Source organism: Netta rufina (genome assembly GCF_964035555.1).
Source record: "Netta rufina genome assembly, chromosome: 7".
NCBI classification, from domain to species: Eukaryota; Metazoa; Chordata; class Aves; order Anseriformes; family Anatidae; genus Netta; species Netta rufina.
Genome location: NC_140130.1, coordinates 16,842,187 through 16,855,914, shown reverse-complemented (window position 1 = coordinate 16,855,914; position 13,728 = coordinate 16,842,187). Strand labels below are relative to the sequence as shown.

Here is a 13,728-nt window from a genome sequence, read left to right as displayed (position 1 = left end):
AAGGCCTCTATATGGTTGTAATAGGAAATAGATGTCTCCCTTAAAGAGCTGGGTTAGTATAGAAACAGAGATTGTCTGAATGACAGTGAAGTCTTTAGTGTTTATTTCAAAGGGAAGGAAAGGACGGATAAATATTTACTGCCTTCCGTACACACCGTAGAGTTCAAATGCTGCCTATTTTTGGTTACTTCTTGTGTAAGCAATCTCCAGTCTAAGGTCTGGTACTGTCAGATTTTGTCAGATTTTTTTTTCGTATCAAAAGAAAGCTCCGCTACCACCTTTGCCAGACAGTTCCTCTAAGCTGCAAAACACTTCTAGAAACGAAAGGTGGTTTCTAAATCCTGGGCTGGTCAAGCCTTCCTCCTCATGCAAGAAGCATGGTCACCACAAACAAATCGGATCACCAGAATCAAATCACAGACCTCAGAAAGTTGCAAATTATCAAATCACAGACCTTTTGGCCTACCTCAGAAAGTGAGTGCTTCCTGTGCAAGGCTTCACACTGATATTGAAAGAGCCTTCTGGAAAGTGTTTCAGTGCTAAGCTTGAGAAACAGTGAAGACAGCCATGTCATCGAGACTCTGTTTCCTAGTTCCATACCCTCTATACTCTCTCACTTAACCCATCCTGAAGAGCAAGTAACATCCCCTCCATAGCAAGCGCAGGGGAAGCTAAAGCAAGAACTGATGTTCTCCTTCCTCCTGCACAGGAGGAACACCTGAACAATCTTCAGGTCCTGGTCTTTGATCCATTCATGGAAGAAAACTGTGGTCCTAAGTTGTCTTTACCACTGTGTCCTGACAAGTCCATCCTTTCTCTTTCACTTTACCATGCACTTACTACTAGAGAACCAACAGAATTAAAAGTCACTTTGAGAAAATTTGCCTTTCCTAGATATGGTCCTACCTTCCCTTCTTCAAGGCTTGACTAAAAATGCTATTTCCATCCATTCCCCCTTTCTTTCCCTCTTTTAAATAAGAGTCACATGGTAAATCAAGAGAAGATCAGAGGAAATGTCATTACCTTCATGTAGTTGCAACTACACCTCCTGGCAGAAGACATTCAGGGAACTAGTGATGGAGTAACCCATGTAACTACAGGGCAGGGGAATCTAGTTTAGCCCAACAGCCAAGGTGCCACCAGATACTTGGTCAGTAGGTGAATGAGAGTTCAGGACACTGATGGGACACGTTCTTGGATGCTCACATCCATGGACTTTCCTCCTTACACAGCAACTGCATCAAAATCTACTAAAATAAGCAGACTTGTGACAATTCAAGAGCTGAATAGGAAGTCCCTTAGGTGCTACAGAGGGAGATAGTGGTTCAGTGAGTTATGTTCTCCTCTGAACAAGTGCCTTAGCACAAAGCCTTCAAACACATGGACTTGTACAGATAGGAGAGTCACTAGAGGGTCTGAGGGTCCACCCATATAGACTTCTGTATGCCCAGCTGACAAGAATTATACATGCATTATGGTCTAAAGCAGCTTAATATAATTTATTGCAGCAACTGTAACCCGGTAAGATTTTCTGTACAGTTCCTCAGAGTTTTTGTATTGTCTCTTTTCTTTTTTTCTTTTTTCTTTTTTTTTTTCTTTTTTTTTTTAAGTAATACAATAGCTTAGGTGTATCCGTAAGTTTCTACCAAGTTCTCCTTACCCCTCTTCCATTGGATGGAACAAAGAAATGAAAAGGAAAGGAAAGCAAAGGTATTCAGGTGAAGGAAGGGGAAATTATAGATTGATTTTCAAGGAAAAAATTGATCTAAAAGTTGAAAAGTGAAAAATATTTTTTCCCGGTTTTGAAAGCATAGCACAGCTAATCCTGCCATTAAAATGTAAGATCTTCTTTTGCCACATTGTTTTACAGTTTTCATTAGCAACCGTTGCTTTCCGGAAACACTCGTAACTACTTCAAATTAAATATTGAGAGGGAGAAAGGAGCTGCAATATAAACAGACCGGATGGCTAAATGTATCAAAACAATGACTTTCCAGTTTTTGGTTCTGAAATGGCACGCACTGATTTACTAGTGATGCTATTATCTTTGGAAAATTCCTGGTGACCTTATCAATACCCAGATTATGAACTTTGGCTTTAGACCACCGTTTCTATGACATAATGAGGGGGCTCGTAGGATCTTTCCCATATTTTGCCATATTTGAATTTTTCAATCCATCTCTATAGTCTACCTTGAAAAACAGCTTTGTGCTTTCACAGAGACAAAGACCACTGAAGGGCTGTTGGTGAACAAGTTACATCCCAACCGGTCTCTCATCACAGAAACTAACAGATAATGAAAGGCCACTGTTCCTTAACTAGCATCTGCAAGCAAATCTGGTCTCCTTAAAAATCAAACATGATCCTGGACTTTAAGTGCAGTAATTTTGGATAAACTCTCAATCACCACTTTCAACCTAACACATCCTAATTCTTTTTCTCAGCAGTGCAATCTTTTCAAAAACATAAACATTTCCTCAACAGAGACTAGCAGGGTGCCCATGCCCAGCATCTTTCTTGACCAAGGAAAATAATTTATATGGAAGTCCAATGGGATATTTTAATATCCATTCTGAGCACAGAGGGCTCAAGTGTCTCAGGATTCTTCCAAAAAATGCACATGCTGTATAAAACCAGAGATTGACCTAACTCAGAAATCTGGCAAGCTGAGGAAATGCAGCCAAGCATCAGAGATGCTGAACAGACCCTCGATGGTCTGAATCTGTTCTTTGGAGCACAAAGCCTCTCCCTTCCAGCTAACTTCCCCACCCACCCTAAAAGCATTCTGCTTTGGGAGTGGCTCTTCTCACCAGGGAGGCAAAACTTATTTTTATTGTGGTTCATGGAAAGTTTTGTCTTTCTTTCCTTCTGCAGCCCACCTAGCCTGGAAAAAAATATTAGTCCCAACCAAAACGCAGTATTAGCAACTCTTCCCATCTGTGGATAGTTCTTTTCAACTAGTAAGGAAGCAATCCCACAACTGCATTTCTTGTGGTTCATTATGGGAATGGTGCTGTAGCACAACCACAGGAAGACTTGTACTGGAATGGTTTGAACAGTCATTGTAGAGCACTTTGAGGTGCTTTCATCCAAAAAAAGATTTATGAAAATAGGGATTAGATCAATTCTAGGGCAATTGTGGTCTTTAAGTGTAGGAAGACTTCCCATAAATTCAAATGGTAATAAGAGACAATTGGGTACATAGGATGAATTTTATTCCAACTTATCTTTTATTATACATTATGAGATATAGAGACTGGGCTAGGGAGTATAAACAGTACAATCCCCAGGCACAATAACCGAGTTTATTACTGATCCAAAGTCTGCTATCAGTAACATGAATCCTATTATTGCTTTCAGTGGGATTTGGATCTGTCTCCCAAAAGCAATGTGGTAAAAAAAAAAAAAAAGGAAAAAAAAAAAAAAAGGCAAAAAAGAACAAAACAGACAATGGGAAAAAAGACAGTTTAATTTTAGCAATGGAGGGAAAAATTTTACTTTTCAGAAAAAAAACAGGAGCTGTTTTTTTCTGAAGGAAGGAGGAGTTGCCACCATTGGTCAGATCATTGATTTATTTAATCTAAAAGCCTTCAGTACCAGAAGCCTCAAAGTCACATACAAGAAATTGATCAGCACTTCTGGGAAAGCGGCAGCTGGGCACCTCTCCTGCTTAAGACGACACAAAGCAGCTTCCCTGCATCAGTGAGGCACCATTTTGTATTTGATGGATACGTTTTTAGCTGGATCAGTTCCCAATTTACCTCACCAGTGCTAGCCAGGAGTTGGATCAGTTTACACTAGTCACGAAAAGATAGCTCCACAGAACTTAAAGTGAAATTTCTTAGAGTTGGAAATCTTTTACCAAGTAGAAACCAAGAGAATAAGTCAGGTTTGGTTAAGACAAACATTTGGGAACAAGTAGGATTGTCTGTATGTCTGGAGAAATGCACCTGGCACTTCTAAAGAGTTGGAACCAAACACCTGAATCTACTCATAAATGCTCTGGTCAAGGTCACCTAAAGAACCTCTCACACAGCAAAAAGCAGAGTCTGGAAGCCCTAGCCTAGCACCATCCCTCTTTGGATGGTTGGATGTTCTCCAGAGAGCTCAGTTCCCTCGTGATTACAGAGTGCTAAGATCCTCTTTGTGAAGGAGGCACCATTTCTGGTAAATCATTCTGTAAACTAACCACCTATCCTGCTTTCAGCACAAATCCAGTGCCCTGTACCTTTCCCCGAGCTAGGTCTGGGTTAGAGGCAGTGCACTACCCACACACCCTCCAGATTTTCACCTTCAGTCTAGACTACAGAGGCACCTCAGCCACAAAGCTGTGGTCTAGGTCCTTACTCCGCCTGTTTCTCAGGTCTGGCTGAAACCTTACCACTAGCACTCCTCTCCTCTCCTCTTTGTCATTGCAGCTCTGTTGGTCTGCAAGCAGTACAGCTGCTTCTCCTGCCCTCTTGCTGAAGCTTATTTCTAAAGAGCCTCCTCGGAGCAGATGTTTCCCATGAGCTTCACCCTTTATTTTCTTGCCACCCTCCTATTTGTTCCCATGAAAGTAACAATTTATCTCCTTGATCTTTCAGATCCAAACCTGAAATAGCGCAAGCTTTATCAATCTACCCAGCTTGGTTCCAGAACAGGAGAAAAACTTTTTTTTTTTTTTTTTTTTTTTTTTTTTTTTTTGACTTTTCCCTGTGATAATATGTGGGAAGGAAAAAAAAGGTTTAACGTTGGCACAGCCTTTGGTTCCCATTTCACCTCCGCATCACCAGCTTTAGTCTGGCACTTTTTGTTTTCTTTTCAGGAATGAAATTTAATTTCTTAGCAATATTTTGCTATGCAGAATTACTTATAATCTCAATTATTTTTCACTTTCTTTTCTACCTCTTTCCCTTGTTTTCTAGCTGCCACTAAACTGGGATTTGGAAATAGAAATCTTCAGTTTACGGATATCTCATGTGCCCCATCCCCCTTCTCTGTGGCATTTCCCTCTCCAGCTGTCTGTCCTTGGCACCAGGGCCTGCAGTGGCCCTATACTTTTACACAAATTACCTTTGCTCTGCTTCATGTTTCCAAAACTGCTTTCAATATCAAGCCAATTCAAGACAGTTTCACAGTCTTATGCTACCTAAATTAAATCCAAAAGGAACACGCTTTAGCAGACGGATGCTGTAATCCCAGCTTTAGGATATTACAAATTCAGCTACTCTGATGTAGAGATAGGTTTTGCTGGGAGAAAGATGGCTCCCCATGCAGTATGATGTTTCTCTAAGCAGGACTACTCACCTAGGCCAAATCCTGAAAGTGCCGTCAGCCTACAAAGGAGCACGTAACTGTGCCACATCGGCTGGTCGGTCAGCCCCGCCACAAACAGCAGATAAGACTATTAATTTCTAGCAGCTTCCAAAGGATCAGATGAAGCTCTCAGAAACATGAAACTAAGTCACCCAGGTTTTGCCCAAACCAGGGGCAGAGAGCTCTAGATGGAGACTTACATGGAGACAGTCTATGAAGTCCTTGTTGACACGGACTTGGTTCTTTAAAGCCCTCACTCTGGTCCCAGCCCCAGGCAGGACCTACCCAGTAGCTATGCTGTCTATGCTCCTGTCCTCCCCATTGTGGCCTTTGTTACACTGCTCACAAATGGACTTGAGCTGGCAGAGCCGGCCAGGCAGGACGGATGGTGTGACTGACTGCTCACTTTGCTGGTAACTGTGTCGAAGTACAAGAGCTGGTGACAGGACGTCCCTTTCCTGACAGCTTGCTCCCAAATTCGCTGCCTCTGTGCAAGTAGCTCTCCAGCGTGTGATTTCTCACATTCCATGAGCGCTCTGATAAAAATTGCTGCATTCAGCCAAATGTTTAGTAACTCCTCTGATAGCTATGTATTAAAAATGACCGTGGGAGTGAGAAAAAAGAGTAATGGTCTGAGATCATTAAGTGCAGTCCTGGGGCAAAGAAAAATTTTCCTTTCCAAATGCCACACGCAGATTTACTGTGGGGACATAATGGGTGGGTGTGTAGGCACTGAGAAGCCCCAGGCAAAAACTTTAGTTTCATTTTCAGCCTTGCCCAGAGTCGATGACTCTCGATGACTTCAGCTAAGTCACTTCATATTCTGCTTTTTCAAAAACAGGCAAAAGTCTACATTAATGCTACATATAGCAAGTCTGTGTATTCACAGTGCATCCTCCTCATAGTGGCAATTGTCTTTCACTGTACTTGCACCATGCCTAGATCTTAGATGAAACCTCAAGGTAACATAAAATTTGCAGAAACCTATATCATTTCACAGTACTACCATGAAATTACTTGTATGGACTACTAAGAACTAGCACTAGCTGGTTTTAACAGGCTAAAAGCTTCCCAGCAGTATGGACAAAATTGAATGCATCTGAATGATGGATCTGGCTGTGTCAAAGCTGCTGAGGAGCCCCGCTGTTCCTGATGCTGTCAACAGAGCAAAGAGGAAAAATAGAAACTGATGCTTATGGAAGGTGCCACTCCTTTCTCAAAACCAACTAGCCCTCTGTTTTATATACTCTTTCTGTCAGCAGTGCCACAGTGGAGTCAGCCTGTTTTTTGAGACCAGAGAGTACCTGTGCCCTAGACAGGTTTGCTTAGAGCCAGCCCCAGATAATACTACCATTATTTCTCTCTTCCCATACAGTTCACTAGACTAATCATGCAGTGTTTTCTGTAGCTCCCTTACAGGACAGGCTCCAGACAACAAATACAAACATCTGTACAACCCTTCATTTTTCAATTCCTTGATACTGCTGTAAGAAAAATAATAATAATAAAAGATGAGAGGGAACATAGATTGAATGAACCTAGAGAGAATAAATCCAGTACTGGAAGTTCCCAGGCAAACAAAGAATCTTCCCAGGTGGAGCATAATGAGCTCTTGTTCAGGATAAAGTGCAAAGCTCAGAAGATCAATAGGTATTGAAGGAACACTGTTGTGTTTTGATCAGGGTAGACCAAAGAAATTATATTAATTGCTTTTCAAGACAGAGACTTCCACAGACTTTATTCCATTCTGCTATTATGCAGAGAAAGTTGGTAGAAAGCCGTTTAAGAGTGTCCCATCCAGCTTGAATGTTGAAAAAATGGTAAAAACAGAGAATTCTCCAATCTATTTCATGTTAAATTTATCTTATAACTAATAACCTCTTCTTTGTTCCTTACTACCCCCTAACCCTATTTTCACTCTGTTTTGCACCTTTTCATTTTTTATTTCATAGACTTGCAAATCCCCTTCTCCAGTCACCATCTTCTCAGAAATCACTTTTCTTTCAAACTGTTCTCACCCTTCCTCCTACAAGCAGCTGTGCTGTATGTCATCGTCTGGGCATGATTTAGACTGGGAGCTCTACAGTGCAAAGAACAGGTCTTATTTATGTTTGTGAATCCTCGTCTAACTTTATACTGCTGTATAAATGTTTAATAGGTAATAATGCATTTGCTGGAACAAGCTGTGCGCTACTCCTCATTGAGACTGTTTGGATACAATCCTTGCTGACTGTCAGAAGCTTCTGGAATAATAAATAAATAAATAAATAAATAAATGCAGCTGTTTGGTGACACTGCAGTCTCGATGTTAAAAGATGCAATAGTTGAAATGGTCCATGAACATCCATCATAACACTGGAAATGGCCACATCTCCTCTTTCCAGTTTTGAATCAGCATAGAGCTCAAGAGCTCGGTGCTATGGATGTAGGCTCAGCTTCAGCCATTGAGATTTATCTCCTTGATGTTATCTATATCCAGACCTCCACAATGACACAATTTTAAAGAAGTATTTCAAATTTTTGTTTCCTCTTTAATGCTGGCTGAAGACTCTAGAATGGTTCTGTCCATTCTCCACTCCACTCTTGGCATAATGTTTCTTTGAGTGTATCAAGACCTGTGTTAGAAATAATTCTGAAGGAGAAAGCCCAGTAGCAGATCGAACGCATAGCTTTTATTTCATGGACCAAATAGGAGCCAGATGATTCATCACTGACACCACACAAATAATGAATGCTCAAGCAAACAGGGAATGTATGATGTCTTGGCCTCAGGGCCAATGAATAAAATATGGTGATGCTAACGGAGAATATGCAATAGGGCAGCAAGCATCTCAGGTCTTCATGTCATCTAGCCTAAGGTTAGCACTCATAGAGACAAACCGCAACATAAATTTCCACAACCTGCACAAATAGATATCTTTGGGGTTTGTTCTGCCCATGTTCTCTCTGTATCAGGTTGCTACTGATGGTGAAGCTAGTGATGACAAGTCTTATCCCTTCATCTCAGCAATTTGTTCACTGTTGACATGAAATCCAGGGATATATTAAGAATTGCTACTGTGGCATGCTTGTAGGGGCTCTGAAAGGAGGAGTGAAATGGGGCCCCTGTCTAGCCATCTATCTCCAATAACACATCTTAGGGTTCGGATCTTTTTCCTACGAATTTTTATACAGTTTCACTAATAAGATATTTTACCCTTGAAAGAGATTTGACTAAGTGATGAATTTAGAAGATTTGACAATTGTCAGTGGGCAGTAGGAAAGAAAAGGAGCTGTATCCAAGAGAAGTCAGTTTAAAATGCAGAAGATGACTCTATTATGAAAAAATCCTATTACAGGCATATCTCATGGACTTTATATAGTTTCTTCAGTTTCATAAACCACCACTGTAGCAATTTAAAAGTAGATTTGACCAAGCAGTATTGCAGGGAACACAGATATATCATCATGGATGAGCTAAGAACCCCGTTTTCTCCCATTTTCACAATTGTGCATGACAAGATTTCAGTACTAGTCAAAGTTTATTTACCTGTGACCAGCACAATTTTCAGGGTTTAGATTTTAGTGACAATAATAACTCTTTAGGAAGAAAGTTGTCTGCTATTTATCAAGTTAGAAATATTACAGGGGCAAAGAGAGGCATGGCTCCTAAGTGAAGATGAGCTAGCAGCATAGAATTTGGAAAGATCAGGACTGAAAAACTTCAGAAAATCTGCTCCCATATGACTGGAAGCTAAACTGTTTACGGATTCTCACTCACTTGCAAGCATTCGGCTCTTGCAAGAAAACTGGCTGCAGTTCTCTACCTATACTAACTGGTATAAGAAACGCATTCCCTGGAGCTATAATAATTTTCATTAACTTTTCATCTCATCAAATACCAGAGCTTACATGTGAAAGCTGTGTTCTACGAGGCCAAATACTTACAATCAAACTAAAACAGGAAGGGTCTTCAAACAGACCACATTGAAAGTCCACTCTCTTATTCTGCCTAGTCAGAGACCATCAAAAAACACTTTTAAGTACAATGTAAGCCTCTTGGTACAAGAGGACAAGTAGTACAATGCCTTCATGCTTAACACAAAGTAAGTTGAAGTGAAGAAAATAAAACTGAGAGCTGTTAGTTATTTTATTTTGCCTCTAAAGAACATGGTTTCAAGTACCCAAATGTATAGCTAAAATGAATAATTAACAACTAATTTTACACAGCTTATTTAGAGCTCACAGCTTGTAGGAACTGCAAACCTGTTGCCCTCTCCTCCCCCTCCACCACCTCATTGTTTTTGTCAAGGAATCCGTATCTAATTCACAAAAATATATTTCTGTAGAAACTATAAAACTTCTTTCATGACCACTTTACTTTGTCTCTAGTTCATTTAAAATGTAACAAGCTCTGACTCAGATATAATTAGAATAATTTGCATTAATTCTAGTACTGAACGATTTATGATACCTCATGTATTCACAGAAGAGTCCCATCTTCAAAAGGTTTCAAGGATGAACTGCTATGCCTCAGAGACAAAAAACCCTTTAAGATCAGGGTCAAGCTGGGCATTTAGATTCAAAAATAATAAATAAATCCATTTGGAGACAAAAGCCTATTGTATATTGCTCCTCCAGGAAAACCCATGGGTGGTTGAGAATTACTTGGGAAAACTTTGTGTAAATTAGTTCTGAATCACTCTCAGTTCTTTCTTCCACACTGAAAAGAGGGGTCTATGGAGGGAGAAAAGCATTGGTGAGTTCACACAGGGTCACGGAATATCTGGCTTTCCAAATGCAGAACTAGAAACCATTCATGCTTCTTGGGATGTTGAAAGGCAGGCTGAGCATATTCCCTGCCCGTGGCTCACTGAGGAACTGAGGCACCCTCTCTACATGTAACCAACTAAAAATGACGTGGGGGAAGTGGTGCGAGGCTAGAAGCAACAGAGGGAAGCACAAACTGAAGCAGTAAAAGCTTATGCGTTGTGATGGTTCAAAGGCACCACTTCCTGCTCTCTGCTCCAAAGCAAAAAAAAAAAAAAATAAAAATAAATAAATAAATAAATAAATCAGTCCCACTGTTCCTCATCCAACATTGCTTTCTCTGCTACTGGGCAGATGGGCAGACATTGCCAAGCTGACAAAGCAGACACATGGAAATCTAGAGTTTGTTACAAACCATGGATTTTTACTCAGGAATTTTGCAACATCCTATAGAATTAAATAGAAACTAATAACCAGACTACAGAGTTATTTACATTAGTTCAGAAAAACTGGAAATATGAAGTTATATTCTGGTCTTTCATAGTAACGTTTATAGAAAAAAAAAAAGATTCTTTATTCTTAACTCTGTAATCATATGCTAACAATTATCGCCACAAAAGCTATTTCAATTCTTCCAAGTTATAAAACAAACTAGACAGCAGGAACACCTTTGAACATCAGGTTCTTATTTACTTTGCCATCCTATCTTTAGGTCAAAATCTTACACATCTGCTGAAAGCACTTTCTCCACCTGAGGCAATTCTCCTGGTAGAACTGCTTCAGGTACCAAGCTGCTGAGGAGGAGCAGTACAACCTTGATTCAGTCCTTGATTAGAAAACAAGACCTCCTTACAGAGGTCTATGGAGACTCTCAGATTCAGCAAGTGAAGGACACAGCACTTCCATTATGTCTTGTATTTGCCCAGGAGTGAAAACTGAGTTAGTTAGGGCATAACCCTGGGGAATCACGTTAATCAACACACACTGGCCATGATTTTGAAGTCAGTGTATACATACATGCTATATAGTTTGGTTCTTGTCCTGAAGCCTCTGAAACCAAGTGTTTTCGCATTACCACAAAGCCCAGTCTTGAACATCATTCACGGTAGACAGTACAAGCAGGGTGGTAAATGATGTATAGATTGACTTGAATTCTCAAGCTTAGATCTAATTCAATGCAACTCTCTGAGGAAGACATATATCTGGTGTTTAAAGTATTGCATTCAAAATCAAGCAAGTATTCTTCTACCAATGGCTTTGCAAGTCACTTTTCTGAAAGTTTCCATACTGTGTTTGAGATGAATACTGGGGAGTGTAACAATGCATAAAGTACATACCTTTGGCAGAGCTTGCAGAAAGAGAAGCCACAGCTCCACAGGTATGCCCTGGCCTCCTCCTGGAAAAAGAGAAAAGCAGCAAGTGTTTTACAATATAATAATCTAATGCATCTATTGGAAAAATGAACTATAAAATAGTCTCTTAGTCTAAAATAGAAGAAACCACCACGGCACTGGGGTCTGTGAGAAATCTATATGACTTTTTCTAGCCTATCTACTTCAACTAGTATTGTTATCTTTTAAAAGCTAAAAGTCACCATTTGACTATGAGTATGCTGTTATGAGGAAAGAGCCTCCATGTCTACATGAAACCCAAAGCAACATCATCTGTGTTTATTATTCTGTAAAGAGAAACAGTGCCAAACTTCCTGCAACACCCACTTTAGCTGCTGAAATCCAGAGAACTGAATGTGCTGCTGTTAGCATTTGGAAACAGAAATATGTTTTGATCTAATATATTAGACACAGGCTTGCTTGGTAACTAGAAGGTACTGGATTCCAGAGCAGGTTAAAGTAGTGCAAAATACTCAACTCATACAGGATAACTTCTATTCACCATCTTTGAAAATCTCCAAGTGTTCTACACACCCTAAAAATACCACAAAAGTCAGTAAACAGTTGAAGTCTCCTAGGTCATCACATAAATCGCAGCTTAATTGATGCATACTAATGTTTTAATACTACTCTTACTACATTGTACTTAATACAAAGATACTCATGAGACAGGACAAAGACAAAACTTCTCATGAAGAGAGATTTCTGTGTTGCAGTTGGGGCTATTGCTGTTTGGTCAGGTGTCTTCCTACTGGCAGAGGATGCAGCTTGTGGATATGCACAAGTAGGGATACAGTGGGATACAGGGCCAGCTCTCTCCTGTGGACACTATGCTGCTGCTTCTCATCTTACAGTCTCTCAGAAAAGTGCCTCCTCCTGTCTCTTGCCTGTCTCTTCCTGAACATCCCCCTAAGAATCAAGTGGGAAAACAGCTGCCCAGAAAGATAAATCTACAAAAACTGTCTAGAGCATTTCAGTGAGATCTAAACCCTGCAGAAGTTCTGCTTTCAGGATTCCTACTCAAATTTAATTCTAGGTTCTGGGCTTTTCTGACCTCATTAAGGCTGTACAGTGGGAACTCACCTATCCGTTTCCCTGCTCACAACAGGCAATTCTCTACATGTCTTCAACAAGTGACAGCAGATAGGAAATCCATTCTCTGCTGTTACCACCATAGACAAGTAATCAGAAATGCCAAAAAGCAGCAGATTTCAACTGCCGCTCTCCAAGTCCAGTGCGGATGATACGAGCAGGGCCTATACTCCAAGCTGTCCCCCTGCCACAGAGCCTCAGGATGGGGAGAGCTCACAGTTTAGCAACATCATCGTGCTACGACCATGACAAGGGTCCTGTATACTCCCAATGAAAAGCTGTCAGTTAGCAATATATAAGTAGGCACTTTTCAAAACTGAAAACCTCCTCCTCCCTGCTTCTTTCTTTGCTTCTCAAATGGTAGCCCATAGGTACCTCTGGGTGGGGAAAAGACACCCGCTTCTTCCCTGCAGGAAGGGCATTATAGGACTAAAAGTATTCCTTCAGCTGAATATATTACATCCAAACTTCCCTTTCTCATCGTACAAGTTCTATCTCTGTCAGGACAGTTGCAGTCCAGAAAGAGGAAGAAGAAAAAGTCTCCCCAGCATGCCTCCAGCCAGAGGGAAGGGCTCCGGCCTACGCCAGCAAGTGACCCCTCGTGCCTGCTGCCCTGTGCACTAGCAGGCCCCCAGGGAGCTGCTCCACATGAGACAGCCTGTCTCTTCTGTCCTGCTCTTCCTTCTCAGTTGTAAGGTTTGCGCACTCATTGGTACGCCCTTGCCAGTCAGTGAGGAGTTTCTCCTTTTCAACAGTGTTGTTTTGGGGAGCAAGTAAAATCCTTTAAGTGTTCCCACCTCTTTCTTCCTCTCAGGAACCAATCCACCTCACCAGTTGCATCAACCCAGAAGCAAGGACTGAGGCACTGCACACATCTCAACCCTCAGGTTCTGAGGCTCATTCTCCTCACAATTCAATGCATCAAGCCCACCACATTGGACAGTGCAACCCATAACCATACCATAACACTACTGGGTATACCTGTAAGACATGGTGTGATACCACGGTTACCCTAAAGCCTCTTCCACCAACAGACACACTTTTGCCAGCCCAGCTTGGCTGTCTGTCTTTCCATGGTATTCAGCTTTTCATTTCTCATTTACTACCTCTTGAGAGAAAAGTAATGCTATTATACCCTATTTGGGTGCCGTGACAATCTAAGATCCCTACAGAAAAGCTCTAATAAAGAAAAAAGGCA

At 40.9% G+C, this 13,728-nt stretch overlaps 1 protein-coding gene across 1 annotated transcript in view; it reads right to left on the bottom strand.

The window, feature by feature from the left end:
• The window catches only part of SORBS1 (sorbin and SH3 domain containing 1), a 163,667-nt gene that overhangs the window by 111,942 nt on the left and 37,997 nt on the right, over positions 1-13,728 (bottom strand). Inside the window, exon 2 of the mRNA XM_084289898.1 lies at positions 11,385-11,443. The gene's annotated coding sequence lies outside the window, so the exon portion shown is untranslated. The remainder of the gene's footprint in view (positions 1-11,384; positions 11,444-13,728) is intronic.